This window comes from Salvelinus fontinalis, chromosome 23, assembly GCF_029448725.1.
Source record: "Salvelinus fontinalis isolate EN_2023a chromosome 23, ASM2944872v1, whole genome shotgun sequence".
NCBI lineage: Eukaryota > Metazoa > Chordata > Actinopteri > Salmoniformes > Salmonidae > Salvelinus > Salvelinus fontinalis.
In genome coordinates, this window is record NC_074687.1 from 21,696,043 (window position 1) to 21,711,348 (window position 15,306).

A 15,306-nucleotide genomic window follows, 5' to 3' on the forward strand; every position below is an offset into this window, starting at 1 on the left:
CACGAGACTTGACTCCTGTCCTGCAATCTGTGTTGTCCTGTACAAATACCCTCTTCCCTCATCCTCTCAGTTTTTGTCCCTACAGAACACTCCAGTAAAGTAGAGTAGCTAGAGACACTCTCTCTCTGTTATTTTTAGTAGATTCTCCAATAAGCAATTACAACAGGCTGTTTAAATAATTGAATCTCTTGTGTCCTGTGGGCTGTTGCGGAGTTGTTCTGAAGGCCCATGGTCTTTCTCTCAGATCTCGTTTACTATTCCTCAAAGCATGAGATTGTCTGTCTGTCTGTCTGTCTGTCTGTCTGTCTGTCGGTCGGTCGGTCGGTCGGTCGGTCGGTCAGTCGGTCTGATTGCAGGTAGAGAATGATGGGTATTAAGACAACTTTCCTACTGTCACTCTTACAGTACTACAACTGTTGGATGACATGGTGGATGAGGTTAGGTTGATGCAATGTTATTTCAATGTTATTATGTGATATTTGTTTGTCTTGCAAGTGGCAAGCACTATGTCATGCACAAACACGTGAACTCTTGCACGCACAAGCAAGCACACAAATAGGCACGCACACACACATAAACACACACACACACACACACACACACACACACACACACACACACACACACACACACACACACACACACACACACACACACACACACACACACACACACACGTTATGTTACAGTAGAGTATCGTGTCCGATGATGACTTCCTCTTCTGAGTTAACGATGAATTCTTTGGTGACTGTAGAGTCCAATCCGAGATCCACAAACTTTATTGTAGGTGTGGCATATGCAGTCTGTGTTGGCGGGGCAGGCATGGTTGTATGTCTTCTGAGCTGTCTCCGCCCACCTCTGTACACCGCTCTGGCAGAGCTGCCGCCAGGTGGAACGGTCGGCAGCAGCATCCTCTAGGTCTGTGGGTTTGATGTTGCACTTCTTCAGTGATGTTTTCAGCTAGTCCTTGTAGCGCTTCCTCTCCCCCCTGCAGACCGCCGGCCAAGATGTAGCTGGCCATACAGGATCTTCTGCGGCAAACGCTCCTGAGACATTCTAATAACATGCCCAAGCCAGCACAGTTGGTGTTGGGTGACCATAGCCTCCATACTCCTACAGTTGGTCTTAGCAAATATGGGGGACACGGTCACACCAGGTGATTCCCAGGATGCGCTGCAGGCATCTTATGTGGAATCGCTCAAGCTGCTTGTTGTGGTGACTGTAAGTGACCCAGGCTTCACAGCTGTAAAGAAGTATAGTGATGCAGACGGCTTGATAGACGGTGACTTTGGTTTGGAGGTGGAGATCTCTGTTTTGGAAGACCATGTGTCTGAGTGTCCCGAAGGTAGCTGATGCTTGCTTGATCCTACTTTGAATTTTAGAAGTTGATACTGCAGTCCTCCGAGACGATGCTGCCCAGGTATTTGAAGGACGGGACTATTGGCAGGGATTTGTGTCCAATGGTGAAGACAGGCATGGTGGGTGGAGTGCTGGATCTCCATTGGCAGACCACCTCTGTCTTAGTGGTGTTGATAGACAGCCCCATCCTGCTATAGACCCTCACAGCCGCTACAAGGATGGACTAAAGGTCTTCTGGAGTGTGGGCCACAGGAGTACAGTCATCAGCATACTGCAGCTCAAGAACCCGCTCAGTCAAAACCTTGGTGGCTGCTTGGAACCGCCTGATGTTGAATAGGTTTCCATCCAGCCTGAAGTCCACCGCAACACCGCTGCTGTCTTCAAGCTCCTTGTGGAGAAGCTGGGCGACACATAGGAGGAAGATGTTAAAGAGGACAGGTGCCAGCACCCCCCTGCATCACACCGATGCTTACTCCAAAGAGCACTGAATCTTGCCCTCCTATGTCCACCTGAGCCGTCATCCCATCATGGAACTGGCAAAGGATGTTGACAAATTAGTCTGGACAGCCAATTTTGAGTAGAATGCCACATAGTAGTTCTCTGCTGTGTTGAAGTGTTGAAGGCCTTGGAGAGGTCCTGTTGTTGTTCACGGCACTTCTCCTGGAGTTGCCGTGCCGTGAATATCATGTCGACCGTACTCCTGTTCTTTCGGAAGCCGCATTGTGACTCTGGCAGCAGTTCCTCTGTGATGTTATTCACCAGCCTGTGTAGCATCACCTGGGCCAGGACCTTGCCGGACACAGCCAGAAGGGATATCCCTCGGCTGTTGCCGCAGAGGGATTTGTCACCGTTGTTCTTATAGATGTTGACAATGTTTGCATCCCGCCGCTGTTGGGGGACGATCTCCCGGTCCCAAACCTCTGTGATGTACTGGTGGAGTGTTCTGGTGCAGAAGTAATCTCCCTTCTTGAGTAGCTCTGCCGGGATGCTGTCAGCACCAGGAACCTTGTTGTTCTTGAGTGAACGGATAGCTCATAACACCTTTTGGAAGGTTGGCGAAGGTTGGAAGGTTGGTGAGGTCTTGAATACACACACACACACGCACACACGCACACACACACACACACACACACACACACACACACACACACACACACACACACACACACACACACACACACACACACACACACACACACACACACACACACACACACACACACACACACACACACACACACACACACACGCACACAGACACACACACACACAGAAAGAAAGGGGGCTGGGAGCTAGCAGGGGCCTCAGAGGAGAAGAGAAACATTAAGCACAAGAAGTCAGAGTGGTCCTCTTATTTAATATTTAATCAAGATACATATCAAATGTAATCCAAATGTGTAATTATGACTACTGGGGATTGAATCAGTTGGTGTGTTTGTACATGGTTGTGTGTGTGTGTGTGTGTGTGTGTGTGTGTGTGTGTGTGTGTGTGTGTGTGTGTGTGTGTGTGTGTGTGTGTGTGTGTGTGTGTGTGTGTGTGTGTGTGTGTGTGTGTGTGTAAGCTATTACATTTATTACGGAGAAACAGACCCTTATCCCCTTCTTCCCTCTTTTGGTATATGCCTATCTTATAATATCACCTTCCTTCTCTGTGTGTCAGACTTCCTGACACGTTAATAATTTAATCAATGTGTCTACCTCACTGTGTGTAGCATCAAAATGAAAATGCATTGCAGTAGAGGAGGAGGAAGAGGGGAGACAAGGGAGTTAGTTAAAGTAGATTCCTAATCAGTATGCAGTGAATGCTATGCTGTGTGTGTTCGATATTATGCAGGTAATGGTATAAGCCCTATGTAGCCTATGCACACACCGTTTACTGGGTTTTAATAGTCATTTTCATGTCAAACCAGTGGAATATAATATTCAAATTTTCAAAAGCCTACTTGTCCGTGTTTTCTGTCCGACAGTTACATTCTCATTGGCACACAGACCAGGGGTGTATTCATTACGTCTTGCAACGGATACCTTTTACCATTTAAGAACCAAGCGGAAGCAATCAAAATGGGAAAGGTGCTACTTGAATTTGTCCAATAGAAACTCTCGTTTTCGTTGCAAAACGTTTTCTGTTTGGAGTAAACAGTTTCTGCTGCCGAAGCGTTTTGCAACAGAATTGTCGTAATGAATATATCCAGGGGTGTGTTCAGCAGAACGCAACGTTTTGGAACGTTCAGATAGAAATAATCTACGTAGAACAAACATGAATCTAACACCTAGAATAAGGAATCACATTGGCGCCATTCGTGACATTTCTATCTGCAACGTTCGACAACGTTTGGCAGCTGAGCATTGCCCTGACCTAGAATTGCTACTTAGAATTCGGACTAAACCAACACGCTGGGACGGGCGGGGGAAACAGTAGGAAATCTTGGCTATAATGTAGTAGGACGGACCGCTGGAAGCTCAGGCGAAGGGGGAGACACATTGCTCTTTAATATCGTTGGACGAATAATGTTGCTATTTGATTACTACAATCAGGCTATAGAACGTAGCGAAGCAGGCCCGAGGAATCATTCCAGGTGAGTTTTCGGGGAAAGTGTCGTTGTGGCCGCTTTCCTCTTGGCAAGGCTACACGCGGGTCCGCCTCCCAGGGACATCTCAGTCCGGTATCCGCTGTACCCCTGTTCCCGAAGGATGGCCATAAAACCCGCCGTACCTGGTTTGACACAAGGAGTGATCGTTTTTTCACATCAACGGTGATTTTTTTTCTCTTTTGTGAATACAGCGGATTATTTCACACAACGTTGACAGGATGTGTTATTACGCGCGGAGGAATATTTTTTTTTAACACTATACAAGAGGAGGACCGATCGTGTTTCGCGAAACTGAAAATACGGTGCAGCATGCATGTGCCACATTCTTCAACATAATTCGGCGCAGGCATTATACAATTAATATTTGCTTTAAAAAGGCGTAGGCTATTTTAGGTACACTAAAGGGCCTAACAAATATGTAGCCCCTACCTACCCTATTTGGCTATCCACACAGAGAACCTATATCCTACGTGGTATTAAGCACAAGCGAATTTCGTTCACGACAACATTGTTACATTGTTACAGTACTGAACTTGGAAATATAACGCCGACTGTCGTGGGAGTGGCTTTTTATTTGTCTTAGACAACGCTTCAAATGTTTCCCTTTAATTGTTGTCTGTTTTATGGCCGCTGATTTGGACAAGCAGGGTTATGCCGTGGCAAAAGCCGTGAGACCCCCCCACCTTTCGGGGCCGACTTTGTTTGCGCTGGCCGGGGCTGTGTGTGAGTGAGTGAGAGAAGGCGAGCGCAGTATAGTCCCTTCCCCCCAACTCTCTGGTGAAACAGGAACAACTTTTTTTAGGATAAAAAAGTTGCTGGAGTTTGGAGCGCCCTGGAGTACTGAGGCCGCCAAATACTAGCCAGTGAGACGCTGAGATTTCAGGGGGGGGGGGGGCACTGTTTCGGGGTCTTTCGTTTGTTTCACTCGTTTGCAAACCTAGCCTACGGTTATGTTATTTGACGGTGTATTTATGGCTGGCAATGTCATGCGGTAGTAGACTAGCTATACAGTTATAGGTCTACAGTACTTGAAATCAAGTGATAGCACTGAGGATGCCCGATATGTAAACTAACCAAGGCCAGATAGGCCTACACGATTAAGTGGTGTTGAATGTGTGTGTCAACGGCCACAGTCCTGCTTGTTTTCGTTTCTCCCAGTCACATAATTGATTAATTATTGTTATTGATTGGCTAGAGTCCAAACACCTGGTTACCCTGAACCCTAATATGTCTGATAGCAACAATACGAACCAGTAGACATACGCTGCCCCTTCTGGACTGAAGTCTTCTCTCTTCTAGTCCAGTGTTTACCACCAACCCGGAGTGCTTCTTTTGTTCCAGCCCAGCACTAATACACCTGAATCGGCTCATCAAATCATTTTATTTGTCACATGCGCTGAATACAGGTGTAAACCTTAGAGTGAAATGCTTACTTACAAGCCCTTAACCAACAATGAAATTCAAGAAATAGAGTTAAGAAAATATTTACTAAATCAATTAAGGAAAAAAAAGAAACTAACACAAGATAATTACATATCAATAACAAGGCTATATACAGGGGATACCGGTACCGAGTCAATGTATGGGGGTACTGGTTAGTCGAGGTAATTTGTAAAGTGACTATGCATAGATAATAAACAGCTAGTAGCAGCACTGTAAAAACAAATCGGATGGGGTGTGTGTGTATATGTAAATAGTCCGGGTGGCCATTTGATTAATTGTTTAGCAGTCTTATGGCTTGGGGGTAAATGCTGTTAAAGAGCCTTTTGGTCCTAGACTTGGAGCTCCGGTTTCGCTTGCTGTGCAGTATCATAGAGAACAGTGTATGAAGTTGAGTTGTAAGAGCTCTGGGCAAGAAGAAAAGTTTCAACACCCCTTAGGTCTCCAGGATCAGGGTTGGAGACCATTTAACCATTGAGCTAGGCTAGGCTAGTTCTAGAGAGGGGAAACTAATTCCTAGATAGAATGTATTCTACTAAAGAGGGGCTGAACTAGTTCACATTTGAAGAATTGGCGCTGTTGTATCGTTTGTGGCAGTGTAACATGTCTTTATGCAACAGACGGTTATTGGATGAGTAAAAAACTCTGTCTCTCTTAGGTGTGTGTTTGGCTGCGGAGACCTGTGTCTGTGAGGGTGTTGCCAGTGACTGAGCAAGGATCAGCTCCTGTGTTCAGGTGGCTTTGTCTGAGTGGGAGGAGTCAGGGTTCAAAGGTTGTGGCTCTGGGGACCCAAGGGCTGGATCTCCATATGAGGCCCTGCTGAGAGGGCTGGAGACCTACTAAGGTAATCAATCAATTACTATAGTCTGTCTGACACACACACACACACAGACACACTACCTTTGCCTGTTGAACATTCAAGGCTGTGAGGGGAGAAGAGATGACCCTGGATTGTTTTGGCCTGGCAGTGCTATCTGTGATCTATACATGGTGAAGACACAGGAAGCTCAGGGTGTTCTGCCTGAGAAAACCATCCACACTGTTTATTTATCTGTTATCTAATCCACAGACTGTTAACCAAAAACCACTGCAAGGAAGAGGACAGGGAAATGGATATGGGTGTATTAAGGACAATTTATTTTTTTCCTTAGTTAATTTGCCTCATGTTTCCTGTATAGTTCACTTCATGGCTTTTCAAATTAGTAGGAGAGAAATGTGTGTTAGGGATCTATTCAATCCGTGGTGCTGAAGATCTGCTTTATAGCGCGATTGACAGTTAAAAGCATTGTTCCCGCGGTCGCGGAGAATGCATTCTCTGTAAACGCTGCATATTAGGGCTGTGTCGATACCATTATTGCAATATTTGTTCTGTGGCAAATGAAAACACGAAGCAGACCAAACATTTTGGACCTTTAAAAACCTGCTGTGTGTGAAATATAGTGTGCTATAGCTTGGAAAATAAATAAATGTGACAACATAATGATGTTTGTTTCCAACAGTTTTCCTAAAGAAGTGAAATCTGCTTCGTGTCTTGTTTCCTTGCCGCGATACTTGTATCCTCCCGGCCCTACTGCATATGCCAGCTCAATCGGAAATTATCATTAAATGAATGGTGATCTTCCGCGGTACTTTGGCAATACGGATTGAATCCGGCCCTATGTGTTTAGAGAGAGATGCATGATGTGCTTTAGCTTCACACACGTGACTGACAGCAGGGCGTCAGTAAGGCAAGGCACACCAACATACACCCACACACTGTATGTAGGTAGGTAGGGGAAACAGAACAGTGACACAACATGAGGAACCAGTCTTTTCAGACATTGGCTATGACTCACTATAGAAACCCATTCCCCAGCATGGCGAGAGCCGCTGTCTGTCCCAGATAATATTCCTCTCCGTTTAACCATCCCACCAAATCTGTCTTTAAACTCCAGCTGACTTCTTAGACTCTCCAATCCCTTTTGTCATGTACCTCTCCTCTCTGTAGCTACATGCTGTATAGCTGCTTTAACAGCTGAGGTCTAGAAACCGTCAGTATTGAACCTGGCATGTCCTACAGGCCCACAGAATACAGGCTGCTGGTGTGTTTGTGCGTGTAATGCATGTGTGTGTGTTGGGCAATCCTCACTAGAGGTCGACCGATTATGATTTTTCAACGCTGATACCGATACCGATTATTGGAGGACCAAAAAAAGCCGATGCCGAATAATCGGACGATTTTTTAATATTTTTTATTTGTAATAATGACAATTACAACAATACTGAATGAACACTTATTTTAACTTAATATAATACATCAATAAAATCAATTTAGCCTCAAATAAGTAATGAAACATGTTCAATTTGGTTTAAATAATGCAAAAACAAAGTGTTGGAGAAGAAAGTAAAAGTGCAATATGTGCCATGTAAGAAAGCTAACGTTTATGTTCCTTGCTCAGGACATGAGAACATATGAAAGCTGGTGGTTCCTTTTAACATGAATCTTCAATATTCCCAGGTAAGAAGTTTTAGGTTATAGTTATTATAGGAATTATAGGACTATTTTTCTCTATACAATTTGTATTTCATATACCTTTGACTATTGGATGTTCTTATAGGCACTTTAGTATTGCCAGTGTAACAGTATAGCTTCCGTCCCTCTCCTTGCTCCGACCTGGGCTCGAACCAGGAACACATTGACAACAGCCACCCTCGAAGCAGTGTTACCCATGCAGAACAAGGGGAACAACTACTCCAAGTCTCAGAGCGAGTGACGTTTGAACTATTAGCACGCACCCCGCTAACTAGCTAGCCATTTCACATCGGTTACACCAGCCTAATCTCGGGAGTTGATAAGCTTGAAGCATTGCGAAGATCTGCTGGCAAAACGCACGAAAGTGCTGTTTGAATGAATGCTTACGAGCCTGCTGCTGCCTACCACTGCTCAGTCAGACTGCTCTATCAAATCATAGACTTAATTATAACATAATAACACACAGAAATACGAGCCTTAGGTCATTAATAGGGTCGAATCCGGAAATTATCATCTCGAAAACAAAACGTTTATTCTTTCAGTGAAATACGGAACCGTTCCGTATTTTATCTAATGGGTGGCATCCATAAGTCTAAATATTCCTGTTACATTGCACAACCTTCAATGTTATGTCATAATTACGTAAAATTCTGGCAAATTAGTTCGCACCGAGCCAGGCGGCCCAAACTGTTGCATATACCCTGACTCTGCTTGCAATGAACGCAAGAGAAGTGACACAATTTCACCTGGTTAATATTGCCTGCTGACCTGGATTTCTTTTAGCTAAATATGCAGGTTTAAAAATATATACTTCTGTGTATTGATTTTAAGAAAGGCATTGATGTTTATGGTTGGGTACATTCGTGCAACGATTGTGCTTTTTTCGCAAATGCGCTTTTGTTAAGTCATCCCCTGTTTGGCGAAGTTGGCTGTCTTTGTTAGGAAGAAATAGTCTTCACACAGTTCGCAACGAGCCAGGCGGCCCAAACTGCTGCATATACCCTGACTCTGTTGCACAGAACGCAAGACAAGTGACACAATTTTCCTAGTTGAAAGAAATTAATGTTAGCAGGCAATATGAACTAAGTATGCAGGTTTAAAAATCTATACTTGTGTATTGATTTTAAGAAAGGCATTGATGTTTATGGTTAGGTACACGTTGGAGCAACGACAGTCCTGTTTCGCGAATGCGCACCGTATCGATTATATGCAACGCAGGACACGCTAGATAAACTAGTAATATCATCAACCATGTGTAGTTAACTAGTGATTATGATTGATTGATTGATTGTTTTTTCTAAGATAAGTTTAATGCTAGCTAGTAACTTACCTTGGCTTCTACTGCATTCGCGTAACAGGCAGGCTCCTCGTGGAGTGCAATGTAAAGCAAGTGGTTAGAGCGTTGGACTAGTTAACCGTAAGGTTGCAAGATTGAATCCCCAAGCTGACATGGTAAAAATCTGTCGTTCCGCCCCTGAACAAGGCAGTTAACCCACCGTTCCTAGGCCATCATTGAAAATAAGAATGTGTTCGTAACTGACTTGCCTAGTTAAATAAAGGTGTAAAAAAAACAAACAGCCAAATTGGTTTCCAAAAATACCGTTTCCCGATTGTTATGAAAACTTGAAATCGGCCCTAATTAATCGGCCATTACGATTAATGGGCCGACCTCTAATCCTCACGGTGATGTGTGGGCCAGGCTGTAGTTGGGCTATTCCACAGAGTGATGCTGAGACTCAGATTTCTCACTTTAAAATGCAGCTCTATGCACAAAGACTACTTTTAACAATTTCCTCTAAAAATTTGACAAACACATTTAGTTGAAGAACAGTGCAGATGCCAAGTTTGTTAACAGAAGAACGGCACCAACAGCACAAACCGTCATTCTGTTACCAAACCTTGCATCTGCACTGTTCTTCAAGTACATTTATTTTTGTACAATTCAGTAGAAATTGTTAATAGTAGTCCTTGTTCAGAGCTGTATGTTTTATTTAACTCTGGTTTGTCACCTGGTCTGGTGCTGTTCCAAGGTTCCAGAACCCTGGGCTCCTTTATCGCTCCAGAACACTTCCAGAACGTCTCATTACTTTGTTCCCCACTAAGGTTCCATATGATCCTTCTGCCCAGTCTCAGTGAAACTCTGTGTCTACCAGCCTGTGTGTCTGTGAATGTGCCTGCATGTCTATAATATGTGTAAGTGTTGGTGTGTTTCTGTGTCTGCCTGTGTGCTTTAATTGGGCAGGTCTTTGCCAGTGTGTTTAAAATTCCATGGGAATGACACACCAGGGTAAAGTGTGGTAATTCAGGGACAGACCCTGGTTCATGTTCTCTCCACAGGGCTAATGTTGGCCTACAAGACAGGAGAGGAGGTGTGTGTGTGTGATGTAATCATCAAAGATAAGAATTACTTCCACAAATATGCCCTCTGCAGCTTTTATTGTGTAAGCCTTGGGTCAGTAGGACCTTATTGGAGGTGTGTGTACAGTATGTTAGACACAAAACAGACAGACTTTGAGCTCAGCTAAATCTGCTCTCTCTGTCCCCATGCTCCACCCATTCCTCAGGATCACTAATCAATGACTTGGTCTCACGCCATCAAAAATGACCACACGCTCCTGCTGCTCACCAGAAAATGACTGGGGGGAGGGGAAGTGTACAGTATAGAAATGGACCACATAGATTTAACATCACAATATCCAGTTGTATGACAGACCATCAGAAATGTTTGCATGATAGACTGGAATGTTTCAATGTGTGTTACACGCCAACATATTTATTTTGTTGTTGCACATCAAATGGAAATATTTGCATTGTGCTATTTCAGTGGTGCCTACATTTTAGCCGGGCGTATCCAGCTCCCTCAGAGTAGAGAGAAGTGTGTGTTGTGTTCACTCTGTCTCTGGGGCACAGGGCCTCACAAGGCTCCCTCTGACCGCTGGGATTTCTCACAATGCCTTGAGCCGCAGGGAAATGTCCTCACAGCATGAGCTAAGGAGGAATGTAGACAGTGTGGGAGCGACCAGAGGGATGGAGGGAGGTAGTCACGGACGAGAGAACACTGCAGAGGGAGGGCAGGGGAGGACAGGAGGTGAGAGGACAGGGCAGGAGAGGTGAGGTGAGAGGACATGGCAGGAGAGGACAGGGCAGGAGAGGTGAGGTGAGGTGAGAGGACATGGCAGGAGGTGAGATGAGAGGACAGGGAAGGAGAGGTGAGATGAGAGGACAGGGCAGGAGAGGTGAGGTGAGAGGACAGGGCAGGAGAGGTGAGGTGAGGTGAGAGGACATGGCAGGAGGTGAGATGAGAGGACAGGGCAGGAGAGGTGAGGTGAGAGGACATGGCATGAGAGGACAGGGCAGGAGAGGTGAGGTGAGAGGACATGGCAGGAGGTGAGATGAGAGGGCAGGAGAGGTGAGAGGACAGGGCAGGAGAGGACAGGGCAGGAGAGGTGAGGTGAGAGGACATGGCAGGAGAGGACATGGCAGGAGAGGTGAGGTGAGAGGACATGGCAGGAGAGGACAGGGCAGGAGAGGTGAGATAAGAGGACATGGCAGGAGAGGTGAGGTGAGAGGACATGGCAGGAGAGGTGAGGTGAAAGGACATGGCAGGAGAGGACAGGGCAGGAGGTGAGATGAGAGGACATGGCAGGAGAGGTGAGGTGAGAGGACAGGGCAGGAGAGGACATGGCAGGAGAGGTGAGATGAGAGGACATGGCAGGAGAGGACAGGGCAGGAGAGGTGAGGTGAGAGGACATGGCAGGAGAGGACATGGCAGGAGAGGTGAGATGAGAGGACATGGCAGGAGAGGACAGGGCAGGAGAGGTGAGGTGAGGACATGGCAGGAGAGGTGAGGTGAGAGGACATGGCAGGAGGTGAGGTGAGAGGACATGGCAGGAGGTGAGATGAGAGGACAGGGCAGGAGAGGTGAGGTGAGAGGACAGGGCAGGAGAGGACAGGGCAGGAGAGGTGAGGTGAGAGGACATGGCAGGTGAGGTGAGAGGACATGGAAGGAGAGGACAGGGCAGGAGAGGTGAGGTGAGAGGACATGGAAGGAGAGGTGAGGTGAGAGGGCAGGAGAGGGGAGGGCAGAAAAGGTGAGGTGAGAGGGCAGGAGGTGAGGTGAGAGGGCAGGAGAGGGGAGGGCAGAAGAGGTGAGATGAGAGGACAGGGCAGGAGGTGAGATGAGAGGACAGGGCAGGAGGTGAGATGAGAGGACAGGGCAGGAGGTGAGGTGAGAGGACAGGAGGTGAGAGGAGCTAGTGTGTTGGAAGCACTGGAGTTGCAGTTGGAGGTATCAGGTTGTATCCACCTATATTACGTACTCTGAATAAACAATCTAGGTTAAATCTGTTAGCAACTTCTATGCTGTTTGTGCCCTGGTATTTGCCCTGGTATTTGCCCTGGTATTTGCCCTGGTATTTGTCCTGGTATTTGCCCTGGTATTTGCCCTGGTATTTGCCCTGGTATTTGTCCTGGTATTTGCCCTGGTATTTGCCCTGGTATTTGCCCTGGTATTTGCCCTGGTATTTGTCCTGGTATTTGCCCTGGTATTTGCCCTGGTATTTGTCCTGGTATTTGCCCTGGTATTTGCCCTGGTATTTGCCCTGGTATTTGTCCTGGTATTTGTCCTGGTATTTGCCCTGGTATTTGCCCTGGTATTTGTCCTGGTATTTGCCCTGGTATTTGTCCTGGTATTTGCCCTGGTATTTGCCCTGGTATTTGCCCTGGTATTTGCCCTGGTATTTGTCCTGGTATTTGCCCTGGTATTTGTCCTGGTATTTGCCCTGGTATTTGCCCTGGTATTTGAGCAATATAAAAGTGTGTATCTTACGGTGTATGCACTTTTCTATGTGAGAGCCAGAAAGGTGGAGCAAGAGAGAGAAGGATAATCTGTGGTGAGGTGTGTGAGACGATCAGTGCAGCAGTAGAGCTGCAGAGTGCCAGTCCTGCTGCCAGCTCTGACCCGCCTGGCCGACACGCATGGCACCATGCATGCCCAGGCACAGACAGCAGATGTGAGTCAGCTCTGTGTGTGTCTCCTGTAAATTTTTCCCTGTCTCTCCTGCCTGCAGGTTTTGGGGTCACACACGCTTCTCTTCCCGGTGCAGTGATGGCCACATCTGTATCATGACCCTGATGGACATGGTGAGTGCCTTAGCATGACATTACAACATTACATAACATATGATGCAGCATAGCAGTGGGGAGGTGAGACTACTTTGTTTAGGCTACAAGATGCTACTACTAGCTCAGTTGAATACACTTGGAGACAGACAGAGCGAGAAGGAAGATAGACAGGGAGAGAGAATGAGATGGAGAGCAACAGAGGTGTGTGCTACAGGCATGTATAGTGAGGGAGTTAAGCATGTGGAACATTCAAAGTTCACGGTAAATAACAAGAGCTCACTCATAACTCTGTGTGTGCATACGAATATGTGTGTGTGTGTGTATGAATGCTTGTGTGTTTTGTCTTAGCATGGTGAATGTATGTCACACCCCTCCCTTGGCATCACAGCTGTATATTTAGCCATTACCCTGCGTTCTGAGCATTGTGTGTGTTATATACAAGGCGTGGTGTGTGTGTGTGTGTGTGTGTGTGTCTGGCACCGTGTACAGGAAGCCACCTGAACAGGTGAACTCCCAGGTGTCGGCTGTCAGCCGAGCAGAGCAGGAAGAGCAAGGCATCCCTGTGTCAGACATGTTGGTGGGAAAGACGACTCAGTGAACTTAACAGGGAGCTTCATAGAGATGAATGTTCCCTCTGCTCTCTCTGCTAAGTCCTGTTGTGTGTCTGACTGTCTGTCTGGGGGGATGTACAGTCAAAGGGATTTACTGTCTTTGTCTTAGACTGTCGATTAGAGGGTGTGTGTGTGTGAAGCTAAGCTAACATAGCCGTCCCTTAGACCTGAAGTAACCATAGGTGTAGTCTAGTGGTACTGACGGTTGACATTGCAGTGTAGGGTGGTGGTGTTACATTGTATGGAATCCAGGCTGGGTTGATACATGCTACCTGTGTGTTTGCATGTATGTTTTCACTGTGATTGTGCAAGATTGGTGTGTCTATGCTACTGTGCCAGTGGTTATACAGGCTTAGCTGGGTGTGTGTGTGTGTGTTTCTGTCTGTGAGTCATTGTCTTGCAGAGAGAGGAGAGAAGCGAGGGAGAGTTTAAGTGTAAACAAATAGTGGGAAAAAATGATTTAGAGCGGGAGGAGAAGGACAGAGGGGATAGAGCGAGAGAGAAAGAAAGAAAGGGGGGGTAGCGAGCTACTCACTGCTCTGTTGTGGCTGAGCTGCGAAATGGGATTTGCATAAATGAGGCTGAAACGTCAGCAGGCCTTTTACATCCAGCAGGGCTAAGAGGTGGGTGATTGACTGATCAGCTAATAGAGGGAGAGGAACCTCTCTGACTATCCCTTTCTGTATGTGTGTGTGTGTGGTTGCTGGTGTGTGTGTGTGTGTGTGTGTGTGTGTGTGTGTGTGTGTGTGTGTGTGTGTGTGTGTGTGTGGTGGCTGGTGTGTGTGTGGTGGCTGGTGTGTGTGTGGTGGCTGGTGTGTGTGTGTGGTTTCTGCTGTGTGTGTGTGTGTGTGTGGTTTCTGCTGTGTGTGTGTGTTTTTAGTTTCTTCTGTGTGTGTGTGTGTTTGGTTTCTGCTGTGTGTGTGTGTGTGTGTGTGTGTGTGTGTGTGTGTGGTTCCTGCTGTGTGTGTGTGTGGGGGGGGTTTCTGCTGTGTGTGTGGGGGGGGTTCTGCTGTGTGTGTGTGGGGGGTTTCTGCTGTGTGTGTGTGTGGGGGGTTTCTGCTGTGTGCGTGTGTGGGGGGTTTCTGCTGTGTGTGTGTGTGTGGGGTTTCTGCTGTGTGTGTGGGGGGGGTTTCTGCTGTGTGTGTGTGTGTGTGTGTGGGGGGGGGGGGTTCTGCTGTGTGTGTGTGGTTTCTGCTGTGTGTGTGTGTGTGTGTGTGTGTGTGTGTGTGGTTTCTGCTGTGTGTGTGTGTGTGGTTTCTGCTGTGTGTGTGTGTGTGTGTGTGGTTTCTGCTGTGTGTGTGTGGTTTCTGCTGTGTGTGTGGTTTCTGCTGTGTGTGTGGTTTCTGCTGTGTGTGTGTGTGTGGTGTCTGCTGCATTTATGTGTGTGGTTTCTGCTGTGTGTGTGTGGGTGTGGTTTCTGCTGTGTGTGTGGGTGTGGTTTCTGCTGTGTGTGGGTGTGGTTTCTGCTGTGTGTGGGTGTGGTTTCTGCTGTGTGTGTGTGTGTGTGTGTGTGGTTTCTGCTGTGTGTGTGTGTGGTTTCTGCTGTGTGTGTGTGTGGTTTCTGCTTTGTGAGTGTGTGGTTTCTGCTTTGTGAGTGTGTGGTTTCTGCTTTGTGTGTGTATGGTTTCTGCTGTGTGTGTGTGGTGTCTGCTGCATTTGTGTGTGTAGT

General features: G+C 46.7%; 1 protein-coding gene across 7 annotated transcripts in view; it reads left to right on the forward strand.

Annotated features, from left to right (window-relative positions):
• The first annotated feature begins 3,681 nt into the window (after positions 1 to 3,681).
• LOC129821021 (B-cell CLL/lymphoma 9 protein-like) overlaps positions 3,682 to 15,306 on the forward strand; it is a 40,333-nt gene continuing 28,708 nt past the window's right edge. Inside the window, exons 1-4 of one of the 7 annotated variants that reach the window (XM_055878224.1) lie at positions 3,682 to 3,935; positions 6,049 to 6,234; positions 7,829 to 7,887; positions 12,972 to 13,044. The gene's annotated coding sequence lies outside the window, so the exon portion shown is untranslated. The other 6 variants (XM_055878219.1, XM_055878220.1, XM_055878222.1 and 3 more) reach the window with 6 other exon arrangements.